Genomic DNA, 13,578 nt, shown 5'->3' with positions numbered 1-13,578 from the left:
GAGGGGTATGGAATGCGGGGCGAGACTGTGGCAGAAGAGGCCGGCGTGACATTGCAACAGCTTGAGGTGCACCATGTGTTCTCCTGGGGACGTTGTCCCTGGATCTTGGGACCCTGGCAGTGGCGGGCTGCACAGGCTCCCAGGAGGGGAGGTGTGGATAGTGACCTGTTCTTGCACACAGGTTTCTTGGTGGATGCAGCAGCAGCCTGAGCATCTCATGCCCATCTCTGGGATCTGCGCTGATAGCCGCAGCTCACACCTGTCTCTTGAGTTCATTTAGGCGGTACTCTGAATCCCCTCTCCTCGCGCACCCCGAAACAATGGTCTCTTGCCTCTTAGGCAGTTCGACTCTTTCCTGGACTCCCTCCCAGCTAGCTGTGGTGCACTAGCCCCCTTCAGGCTGTGTCCACGCAACCAACCCCAGTCCTCTCCCTGGGATCTGACCTCCGAAGCCCGAGCCTCAGCTCCCAGCCCCCGCCTGCCCTGGTGTGTGAGCAGACTAGCCTCGGGCTGGTGAGTGCTGGGAGGCACCTATCTTCTGTGCAGGAATCTCCATTTTGCCCTCTGTATCCCTGTTGCTGCGCTCTCCTCCACAGTTCCGAAGTTTTCCCCCTCCTCCCCCCACAGTCTCTGCCTGCAGAGGGGTTTCCTAGTGTGTGGAAACCTTTCCTCCTTCACAGCTCCCTCCCACTGGTGCAGGTCCCATCCCTAATCTTTTGTCTCTGTCTTTTCTTTTTTCTTTTGCCCTACCCAGGTATGTGGGGAGTTTTTTGTCTCTTGGGAAGTCTGAGGTCTTCTGCCACTGTTCAGTAGGTGTTCTGTAGGAGTTGTTCCACATGTAGATGTATTTCTGATGTATTTGTGGGGAGGAAGGTGATCTCCACATGTTACTCCTCTGCCATCTTGAAGGTCTCTCCCCCTCTTTAATTTCTGATATTAGTCTTGTTCTCTCTTCTTTTCTTAGCCCAGCTAGAGCTTTATTGAGCTTATTGATCTTTTCAAAGAACTAGCTCTTGGTTCCATAGATTTTCTCTATTGATTTCCTGTTCTTAATTTTATTGATATCTGGTCTAATTTTTATTATTTATTTTCTTTGCCTTACTTTGGATTGAATTTACTCTTCTTTTTCTAGTTTCCTAAGGTGGAAATTTAGATGATTGATTTTAGATCTTCTTTACTAATATATGCATTCAATGCTATAAATTTCCCTCTAAGCACTGCTTTTGCTGCATTCCACAAATTTTGATAAGTTGTGGTTTATTTTCTTTTAGTTTAAAATATTTTAACTTTTATCTTGATATTTCTTCTTTGACCCATGTGCTATTTAGAAGTGTGTTGTTTAATCTCCACATATTTGGGGATTTCCCTGTTATCTTTCTATTATCGATTCCTAGTTTAATTCCATTGTGGTCTAAGAATAAACATTGCATAATTTCTATTCTTTAAATTTGTTAGGTTTTGTAACAACTCTAAGAGTTCAACTAGTGAACCAGGTAGATGTGTTTCATGGCCCAGGATGTGGGCACCAACCTAACATCTTATGGTATGTTAGGTGTGTTTTATTGCCCAGAATGTCGTCTATCTTGGTGAATGTTCCGTGTGAGCTTGAGAAGAATATATATTATTAGTTGGATGAAATATTCTATATGTCAATTATATCCAGTTGATTGATGGCATTGTTGAATTGAACTATGTCCTAACTGATTTTCCACCTGCTGGATCTGCCCATTTCTGGGAGAGGGTGTTGAAGTCTCGCACTATGATAGTGGATTCATCTATTTTCCCCTTGCAGTTCTATCAGTTTTTGCCTCATGAAGTTTCATGCTCTGTTGTTAGGCACATACATTTTAAGAATTACTATGTGTTCTTGGAGAATTGACCCCTTATCATTGTGTAATATCCTTCTTTATCCCAAATTCTGTTGATAAGAAGCAAGTCACAAGTCCTGCCAACACTCAAGGGGAGATTTTTACACAGAACCGTGACTTGTTGGGGGGTCAACCTAGAGTGTGTCCACCATATCTAGATACGGGCAGTGATCTTGGACCAATCGTTTCACCTTTCTGCACTTTAGTTTCTACCCTTGAAAAATGGGGATAATAATTTTAACCACATCATTGGATCACTATGAGGATTTATTAATACCTAAGAAGCATTCAGAACAGTGGAACACAGCAGGTGTTTATGACTTTTAGCAGTTTCTCTTTAAAATAGGGACATTTCCTGCACTGTCAACCTCTTAGAATTGTTACAAAACAACTCGGGGTTGCAAGGTCTCTGTTAACTAAAAAGCACCACACAAATGGGGATGGGTTATTGTTTTAAGGCTTATCTTCCTCACTCTTTTAACAAATGTTGCTTTTTGACTACTTTCCTGTATATTTTGCAACGACACATAATTGTCTCTTTACATTTGTGCATGGAAGGAAGTGAAGGCTCTGCATCTATTCATCATGTTGGCGCTTCACATCTGCCTGCTCTGAGATATTTTCTGCCTTGTTTTAGCAGCTGCTCAGGCAACAAAAAGGTCACAGGGCAGCAAATAAAGAGATATGAATGCACTTAAGTTGCTGTGTGATCTTATGAAAGTCACTCACCCTCTCTGAGCCTGTAGAAGTAAAATAAGGGGTTGGACAGCACTAGCTAATCTCCAGATGACCCCTTCAGTGCATACCTTCTCTGATTTTGGCTTAATTTGTCAATTCTACCCAACTCCACTTGGAATCTCTTGACTCAGACCCATGAACTCTTTTCTTTTTATAGGCTGTTCATGGTTTCTAATGCTTTGTGCTCTCTTCCTGGACTTTAGATCATCTAATTTTCAATGGAATCAAGAAAGCCCCTTCAGAGACAGCAGAATTCATTCTCAGAAATGAATAATAATTCTAGGAGCCAGAAGCAAAGTAATGCTAACAAAGTCAAAAGGCAGGCAAAATTAACAGATGCTCCCAGTAATGACCAAGGTGCAGAGAGGTTTTTCATAATGACTGCTTCCGTAGAGCATAAATAGGAATGCATCCCTTTCCTCCCGTCTCCCCTCACACCATCTGTTATTTGTGTCAGGCAGTCAGTAATTGCTATATGTGACCCTTGTTGTTGGTAACAGGGACAACACTGTACACTGCAGCTTTCTTTGCTTTCTCCCATCTCCTGGCAGCTGTGGCTATAAGGTTTGTGTCTATCCTAAGATGGTAGATCAGGATTTCCCTGGCTCTTGTAACTAAATATAAACCAATCACTCACCCTCCCAATTGGGAAATAAGTTATAAATAACAAGTGGGAACAATCTTTCATCAGAGAGACTGTGGTTACTAGGAAACGGGCACTGCAGTCAAGCTGTCTATTGTCATTATGTATCCATATGGCATTGAATATAAGCTCTGGTTCTCTGTCTTTGGCCTTTCAAATGGTTCCTGAGTACACTATTCTTGTATATTAGAGTATTCTACTCTTTGGTACATTTGGGGTTCTAATTTGGCCTCTGTCATCAACTTGCTGTGTGACTTTGGGTGAATTAATTCACCTCTCTGGTCCTCAGTTTAATTCTCAGTAAAAGCGATGAGAAGGTTCGACTAGATCAGGGCTTAACAAATGACAGCCCACAGACCAACAAATCTGGTCTGCCATCTGTTTATGTGCAGCCAGCAAGCTAAGAATGGTTTTTACATTTTTAAATGGTTAAAATCAAAAGAATACTATTTCATGACATAAAATATTTTACTATTTCATAGTATAATTTGACAATACATAACTATAATTTGTAATAATGTACATTATAATATTTATGAAAATTATATGAAATCCCGGTTTGTGTCCATAAATAAAGTTTTGTTGGAATACAGCCACACTCACTTGTTTACATGCTGTCTATGGCTGCTTTCAGACTCAACAGCAGAGTTGAGTAGTTGCAACAGAGATCATATGGGTGGCCTGATAAGGACTAGAAATATCTCAGCCCAAGACAGGTTTGGGTGCTGGATTCTGGTCCTGCCCTTGTCTGGGTCGGTCCAGGCCTGGGGACCAGGGTAGTGAGCCACATGCCTGCCCTGAGGACCAGAGCCTGCAGTGGTTCTAGGCCAAGGCCCCTGCAGGTCTAGTGGAGTGATGGGGTGTTAGGATGTCCTTGTCGTGACAGAGAGACTCCACGTAACAGTGGCTTAAACAAGCCAGAAGATCGTTGGTCTTTTCCATAAAAGTCCAAGTAACCTATACACTAACAGAGACATATCAACTTATTGCAATGTATGGAATTTATTTGGATCCTGCAAAAAAGGTTATGAGATAATTGGGGAAATTAAACACTGTATGTTTAATGATAATAACAAAGAATGGTATGATGATCATGTTTTTAAAAGAGTCCTTATTCTGAGATATATGCTAAAATATTTATGGATGAAATGGTGTGATGTCTGTGATTTGCCTCAAAATAATCCACTTGGGGAGGATTGGAAGTGGATGAGGCCATACAGATGAAACAAAATTGGTCAGGAGTTAGTAGTTGAAGATGTGTAATACGTATACAGGGGTTCATTATATTACTTTCTCTAATCATGTATATATTTGAAATTTTCCACAGTAAAAAGTTTAAAATATTTAATGTTCATAACCAGTGATTTAAAATTTGTATTTTAAAGGAATTTAGTCTATGAAAAATCTCACACAAGAGCCAAAAGCATATAATTACCGTCATTGTGTTTTTGATAGAAATTTCTGGTAAAAAGTTTCCCTATGAGAAAAAAAATTCCTTGAAGAGGAATAATTGTATTAAAAGTTGTAAGCATTCAAAAAATTTCAATTGATGGAATATAGTTTATTAATAATTTCACTATTGATATATAATCATTTTAAATCTTAAAGTAGATAAAGAAGACATAGAACTTACCACTAATTCCCTAGCCAAATACACTGACTTTTTTTTAGCCTGCATATCAATCATGTAAATATTTAGCATTTACCAGTGCCTACTATAATACTGCATGATGCATGGCGTTATATTATTTCTTCAACAAAATCATAATAAAATGATTTCTTGGAATTGAAAATAAGTCTGGGTTAGCAGTGATTAGTATGGTGGCTTCGTAATTGTCAGGAACCCAGGCTTTATCCATTTTGTGTCTCTGCCATCCTCATTCTTGGCTTGTACCTCATGGTCCAATATGGCTGCTTTACCTCCTGCCATTAACTCTGTATTCCAGAGTGTAGAAAGGGGGAAGGGGTAAAAGACATGCCCTTTAAGAGCATGACAAGGAATTTGTACATGTCACTTTTGCTCACACCCCAAAAGCCAGAACCATGTGGCCACTACTTGGAAGGGAGATTGGAAATGTAACCCTTAGCTGGACAGCCATTCATTCTACTAAGACTGTTTTTACTATATTGTAAGGGGAGACTAGCCCTTGCGGGGGCAATGAGTAGCCTCTGCCATTGATACATTATAGGTATGTTTTACGTGCGGATTCCAGAAGTCTTCCTCTTGATCTGAGTCTATTTCTTGCTCTTCCCTTTCCTCCATCTGTATTCTGATCCCTCCTCCCCTTTTTCTTGCTCTCTTGTAAATAGCTTAGTTTGAGAGTGCAAGTGACCACGTTCCTTCAGTTCTGGTTGTTCTGATCCAGACACCCCCTTACCTATTATTCGTGCATTTCTACCCATGTAGTCATTTGTCTCTCCCACACCCACACTCACATACTTGGCTTTGCAGCACAGGGGACATAGGTTTAAGTCCTGCCTCCTCTACTTAGTCTATCTGTGACCTTGGGTAAGTCCACTAAGCTTTGTCAGCCTCATCTTCCTCACCTGAAAGAAGGCATCCTTGCGTCTGAAACAGTCCCTGCTTAGCCTACATATGTGATACTGTGAGGATGAGAATAGTCGTGGGGAAGTGCTTGGGCTTTATAAAGGGTGAAGAGCCACATGGCTGGGAAGTAATGTATGGAGGGACCCCAGGTACACCGCACCTTTCCCGAATCTGATCACACTGTCCTTCTCACAGAGGGAGCCCCCAGGAGCCCTGCGTCTGCACGTGACCCCATCCCAGTTCCAGCTGGTTGATTCAGGCATAGAATCTTGTCCCAAACAGGCTTGATTTTTTTATTTGGGGAATATGCATTTGGACTGGAGGGACAGATGATGGTGAGAGAATCCTACTAGTGGTTGAGATCTGTAGGGGCCAATCACAAACCGTGGGATCCTAGAGTCTTTCCACGGTGCTAGAGGTCAGCAAGTCTTTGTATTCTGTGAGATGCCTTATGCCTTCAATAAATTCCATTTCTTTGCTTCAGTTTATTAGGTTAGTTTCTTTTCCGTACAAGAACCTCAACTAAACTCTGTTATTGGCAAACTTGGCAGTGTTTAACATTTGGTACCCTCATCTTATAAACCTGTGTCCTTTCACCCTCTCAAAGCGAAAGGTAAACTGTGGTTTCTTCTGTTTCCATGTTCCTTCCCAATCAAAACTGGCCATTAGAAAAGGATCCAACAACAATTATGGACACTGTAAAAAATGTGAATTTGTAAATATACACCTCTCCCAGGCTGATCAAATCAGCCTTAATTCTAATCACATAATAAAACATATTTTTTTCTAATAAAAGAATTTTAGGTGTCAGAACAGAAATGAAACGGTGGCCTTTCTGGCAAAAGGGAAGAGCTTTCGACCCTCTCCACCCCCATTTAACACTGTACTGCACAGGTGGCTGCCTAGTTTGCCTGTGTGTGTGCCCACATGTGGACGTTTCCACATTTGTATGCATCCGCACCACACTCTGTGCAATCACAAGCAAGCTTAGCTACACTGGATTTGAAGGCAGAAGACCTGGCTTCTCCTATGTTTATCTGGCTATTTCTTCTTGCCCCCAAGACACCTCCCAAGCATTTAGCTCTCACTGAACTGGGGGCGCGACCTCTGAGGCTCTAGTCCTACATTCTGTCTTCTCACTCCTCACCCACTTCATATTTGGGTAGCTTGTCTTTGGTTTAACAGAAAAAATGTTCACCAGACACTTATTAAAAATGGCAAGAGAGATTTGATTCAAGCTACTGCAGTAGAGGAGAGAGACTTTGGTTTAGAACTGAACTCACCTCTACCCCTCACATTTGGTCAATCATCAGACCCTGACGATTTGGCCTCATAAACATTTCTGCATCCCTTTACTGCCTGAGTCAGACTCTCATCATCTCCTGGGTGAGTTTCTATAAAATGTCCTTGTTGGTTGACCAGTCTCTGTTCCTACCCCTCCTCAACAGGCCCCAGCATGTCCTTCTATAACGTAAACCCAACTATGCCATTTCCTTTCGATAATTTGCTGTGAAACGACTGCACACAAGGTCCCCTCCCCAGGATGGGTTCTTGCTTCCTCCAGGCCGCCTCCACAGATATGGCCTCCCCAGGTCCCTAAGCATCTCTCCACGGCCGGCCTGTAGACCTAAATCAGCATTGCATTGCTCTGGCTCTGTGACCTTGCTGAGCCAACATAGTCCCTGTGCAGGACAGACTCGCGAATGCCTCTGATGTGGGGCTGCCAGGTTAGGGCAGGTCCTGGTACCACCTCCTCACCCCTGCACAGTCAAAGTCAGTGCTCCCAGTGACGTGCTGTCCTGCCTGGCCCTGCTGTACCCTCCAGGAAGTGCTGGATTCCTTCAAATCATTAGCTGCTTTAGTCGAGAGGGACTGTAGAGGTTTTATGAGTGGGTCGTCTTTCATGTATAATGCAGCTTTGGATCCAGCCCTGACTTGACAGATCGTAGGCTAGGGTCCTTTCTGTATGCATTTATAAGACATCGACAAGAGCTGATAAGCGTGATCTGTTGGGTCAGAGAAGGAAATTTTGTAGCTGGGTGTCTGGAGAGGAGAGAAGAGGCACTTGTGACGGGAGAGAATGCCATCCCATGTGTGGCATTTGGGTTGCGCTCAGCCTACAGGTCTGGTTTTGGGCTTTCCTGAAAGGTATGTGACATCCCAGGCACAAACGAGGCTAGTGGGGGGTACAGGTGACAGAGTGTGCTCTTCTCCACCCATGCCCTCTCTCTATCACAGACTCCATGCATTCTAGAACCCTAGGGTTGCAGAGTGTCCCTGGGGAACAATTCCTTTGCCTTGGGAAAGCAGTCTTGTCATAGAAGCCTCAGAGGCAGGTAGGCTGTGAGCTGCCTTGGTGTGGGAGCTGGGATAGCAGAGGAAACAGGAGGACTTAGAAACTTCCAGAATGAAGTAGGAGGGACTTGGGTGGGAGGGCAGGGTGGGAAGCAATGCCTTGGTTCTCTTTTTGGCAGGGGGCTGACTATTAAGAGCCATCGAAATTTGGAAATTAAATCTCGTATGATTGTTATTTCCGTTCATCTACTGGGGAAGTCCAGGGATATTTAGATTGGTTTCAGATGGGTCAACAAAGGTCAGGAAGAGTTAGATGATGCCCCAACCTTACAGAACTGGCGAGAGCAAGAGTTTGGGCTTAAACCAAGTCTCTTTCCTGCTTCAACAAGCTGGTTCAATTTGAATTTACTTACTGAGAAGATAGTCTGTATTTCAGTGGCAGCGTAGTTTCAGTGATTTTAGGAAACTGATTTAAGTTCTAAGAGCAGGGGCCAAGGCCTTGTACGTCTTTCCTGTAGGGCATGTGGTTGAAGCTTAATCAATATCTTGCGAGTCATTTGATTCATTCACTAGAATCGGTACCAGCATCTTCTCTGGGGTGTTGTAGGTAGTTATTGGCAAAAGATTGGGCAGATGTGGCAGTACAGTAGACCTTATATCTCAACGTCACCACCCCCTCCAAAATGAAGGCGTGAAAGCCCTGGTAGATTTATGGTTAGACAGAAACCAAGGGGAAGGGTACATGCAAGATGGTAGGGAGGGGACTGAGTTTCGGGACTTCAGTAAAGATTAGAAGCAGTCAGGTTTCTGGGACAGAAGGAAGGGTTGAAAATCGGCCATTATCATTCAACAAAAATTTACCGAGTGCTTAGCACACATCAGGCATTGTTCTAGGGCTTCAACAGTGGATGAAACAGAATTGATTTACGGAGAAAGCATTTTGAGGATTGGGTTATATTTTATTTACACCTTTCCTTAAGCCCTTGTAGTCCTAGCATGATGGAAGGACTTGGATTTGTAAAATTTATATCCCAGCTTGTTCAAAAAAACTTACAGCAACTTCTAAAGTAGTATGCAATTCATGAAGATATCATAAAATAGAAGTAGAAGTAATAGGTAAATACAGTTCAAAAAATTTAAAAATCATTGGAACCCGAATCCAGCCAGGAATAAGGCTAGTTACTAGGACACAACATGTATCTTTGAAGTCCTAGATGCCACAAGTGAGCCACAGATGCGGCTTTAGGCTTTTCGGTGACTGAACAACTTGGGGGTTTGCGGGGGTGGTGATACCACCATTGAAACAACCAACCAACTATGGTTCTTTGGAAGAAGAACAACAAATCCTAATACCAAGACCGGAAGGAAATTCCTTTGAGAATCCTCCAGAAAACAGGACGCTCTGTGGATGTCCTATGAGCCTCAGGTGAGGCTGGGAGAGCTCCCACCTTGAACCCAATGGCCAGGGCTTCGTGGCTTCCTATGGCATCTCCTGCAACAAGGCGGGGGCAAGCGTGCCCATAGTGAGTCAGGCCCTGCCGCTTTCTTCAGCAGACATTACACACGCGGGAAAGCATGGCTATTGATCCTGCATGTGTTTCATGAGATAAAGAACTTTAATGTGATTCACAGAATAGCTGGAAGCAAGGCAGGAGGGAGATAAGAAGGCTTGAAGTGAGCTTCTTGCAGAGAAATGTGGGTTTGTAAACATGATCAGAACAATCTCCGCTCAGGCCCTCTGGCTCACCTGGCTCGTTACGTACACGTGGGTTTGGCCATAGATGTGCTATGGAGTGGGTGAAGAAGGCCAGAGAAAGGATGGGAAAAGGCTGTCACGTTAGAGTAGAATGAATACATCTAGAAACGAAACTGCTTTGCCTTTTCCATAGAAATCATCTAGAGAGCCCCTCCCCCTCCCCCCCTTTAAGGAAGCACTTACTGTTCCGTCAGCTGGGATATCTGTGAATGAGATGCACAGAGAAAAAGTGAAGCTGTGTCTCCACGTCTTTCTCTCAATGTATCTCCATGTCTTTCTCCCTCTGATTTTAGAAAACAGTAAAATGGGAAAGAAATTGTGAAGGAAGTTTGATCAGTCATTACAAGGCAAGAAATGACACTAAAAGATAACAAGGAATAAAGATGAATGTATGGGACGCAGAATCACATAACCGACCGTGATGGGTAGTTTTGGGGTACCTGCCAAACTCATATCCTCTTCTAGGAGACCTCCCCTCGCACACACACACACACACACACACACACACACACACACACACACACACACACTCATCCTCTGGGCCCAGCCCCTCCCTGCCTCTGTGACTCATCTCTCTCTTTCTTCAGTTGCGTGGAGTAAGGATGGGCACGTGACCAAGGGCATCTGGTGCAGAGGTTGGGCTGCATCATTCTGATACTCATTCTCTCTCTCTCTCTCTCCCCCTCCTTCCCTCCCTCCCCCACTCCCTCTCACTCATTGGTTCTGGATCTTGGGGATAATGTAGATCCTGCAGATAATGGAGAGCTGGACTTCTCCCCCTCCTGTTTTGAAAAACAAAGAAAGCTGGTATGCAGAGAGAGAGAGAGGAAAGTGAATTAGAGGTACAGGGAGAAACGGGCCAGAGGCGTGTGGCCTTAGACACACACACACACACACACACACACACACACACACACAAATACACACAGAGGAGGGTGTAGGAGAGAAGAGAAGGGAGGGGAAGGGCAACCTTGGTCCTACTGGCTTTCCACGAGATCCGCCTCTCCCTGGGGCCGTCCTCGTGTACTAGTGTGATGGTGATGGTTAAGATGTTTTAAGTGGGCTTTTTTTTTCTATATTAAATATTCACTGACCAAGATATTAAGTGAAATAGGAAGTTTTCTTTCTTTGGGGGTAAAGAATAGAGGATTAATTGGTATAGCATAAATATACTTTATGTATTTATATATTTATGAATTTTAAAAAGGAAATAGCATATTTGTGCAGGTGGGAGGACAGTTGTGAAGTTTGCTAGAAAGTGGGAAAAAAAAAAAAACCGTGAAGGAAAGAGCTCCCAGTTCTTTTTTTTTAAAATTGAAGTATAGTTGATTTACAATGTCATGTTAGTTTCAGGTATACAGCACAGTGATGCAGTTTTATATATATATATATATATATGTATTCTTTTTAAAATTTCTTTCCCTTGTAGGTTATTACAAAATATTGAGGATAGTTTCCAGTGCTATACAGTAGGTCCTTGTTGCCAGTTTCATGTTAATGTGTGTGTGTTGGGTGGAGGGTGAAATATTTCACTGGTTCTATTTGCTTTTCTGCTCTCCTATGTCAGTTTCATTTCTTCACCTGTATTCCAGATACCTCTGCCCAGTCCAGGTAGCTACACATAAGTTTTGGGGAGAAGGGGGTGACAATGGTGGACTTAAAAACTGATGTTAAGTTCAGTAGTCACTAATTTAGGTGTGAAACAGAGTCAGATACATTCTTGAAGAAAAAGTTTGCTTTTGTCTCCAAACTAGCTAGAAAATTCCTAGGGCTGGGGATGGGCAGGAGGGGGAGAGGTCCACCTAGATTAAACCTAGAATCTCTGCTAGACTAAGTACCATCTTTTTCCAGCACCAGAGAATGTTGGGGAAATGAAGGCAGTGCCTGGGTGTCACCCTCATTGCCATCCAGGTGAAGCCTCAGCTGACAGCAGGGAGAGGGTTTCCCATCAGTGTCCTTGCAGGAAGGACTCTGCTCAGGGCCCCGAGGCCTCACTCAGGGCTTGTCTGACCCAGAACTGTGGAAAAATACCTCCTCCAAATGCCCTGACCCCTCAGGAGGGGGAAGTAAGGGCAAGTGGTACTGTGGAAGGGAAAATGGCTGCCTGCCTAGGCACGACCCAGGTGACAGCCCAAACCTGGGCAGTGATGGAAGCCTCCCCCCTCCCTCCTGGCTCTTTCAGATACATTAAAAAACCTTCCTTGGCATTATTTAATTAATTTCACAGTTCTTACAATATTTTGTGAAAAATGAAACTCTAGGATAATTGTTGATTTGGGGGGGGATTTATGTAGTTAAGGAATCGCATCTGATTAGGTGGAGTTTTTACTGCACAAATTTTAAAGCTCTGTCTTTAATAATAAATTGAAGCTTTAAAAAGGAAATAAGGATATCGACAGATATTCTTCTCTGCTCTCAACCACAGATCAAGAAAGAATGTTTTTCTCACTCTACATTTCCTCCCCCCATCTTCAATGCCTTACCCGCAGCTAGATCCACTGTAGGTGCAAGATAAAACCTTTCTGAATGAATGAAAAGGGGTTTATTAATTGTCCATTGGAAAGAATCCTGAAGGATACCAGAAAAAGCAAAAGTATTTTATTTACTCGTTAGATATTTATGCAGAAAATTCACTCTCTGGTCTTCATTTCGTGGGTGGGGCGTGATGAGTAATGTGGCCAGAGGGCCATGGCTTTGCGGAGGACGAAGGCATGGGGAGCCACTCAGTGGTGGTGGTAGAGGGTGTACCTGGCCTCAGGCTGTATCTCAAGGGACTTAAAGAGCTTCTCACTGTCATGAAGCAGAACTTTCCTGGAGAGCAGGGCTTTGTTGTCGAGGCTAAGTAGTAACAACCACCCAAACTCAGCGGCTCTACAGAAAGTTTATTTACCACTCTTGTCACGCTCCAGGGCAGGTCACGAAGACTGCCTCTGCTTTGTAGCCTCGCCACTTGGATCCCACGACCTCCAAGCCTGCAGTGCCAGGGGAAGGCAGAGCTGGAGCATCGCATGGGAGGGTCTTCAGGACCAGCCCCGAAAATGGCCTGGGTCACTTGAGCCTGTATCCCATCAATCCAGACTCACTCCCATGGCCCCAGCTGCAAAGGAGCTGGGAAACGTGCCTTAACTGTGTTCCTAAGAGGAACGGGGTGGGGAGTGCATAGCAGTGTCTGCCACAGAGGGCCAGTGGGGAGGGGGTGACAGCCAAAGATCAGCGTGAAGGCAGCACCTGTGTGGGAGCAGATGAGTGTCTACACCAGCTTCTCCTGGGGTGTCTGGCAGGAATGTGCATCAAACATGGTCCTTCCCCACGTGAAGGCCATACTCTTCCTTTTCCTTGGCTAAATGAAAGGATGGCAAGTTAAGTGCAATTAGTGAGCTGGGGCATCTTAGAATGCATACCTGTGAATTAGTTGTGATACCCTTTTTTGCACTAGGTAAAGTCCGTGACAAACTGGAACCTGAGGAGGCTGTAACGACAGGCGAGCGGCTTGTGTGCCCTGAGACTGTGTGTCTCTGTTGGGGCAAGGGCTTGAATTGCTTGAGGGTCCAGACACCTTCTCTGTGCTCCCCCTTACAAACCAGACTGGAGGAGAGAGGGAACAGAGGCTATATCAGGAGCCCCTGAGACTCTCCCCCTCCTCCAAGATTGGATTGCTGGCCCACAGGGAGAAGAGAACTTGTGCCAAGGGAGGGACACACCCAGCTTGCGACTCATCCTGTTCTTTGCG

The sequence above is a fragment of the Tursiops truncatus genome, chromosome 4 (genome assembly GCF_011762595.2).
Source record: "Tursiops truncatus isolate mTurTru1 chromosome 4, mTurTru1.mat.Y, whole genome shotgun sequence".
NCBI lineage: Eukaryota > Metazoa > Chordata > Mammalia > Artiodactyla > Delphinidae > Tursiops > Tursiops truncatus.
This window is presented reverse-complemented; position numbering follows the sequence as displayed.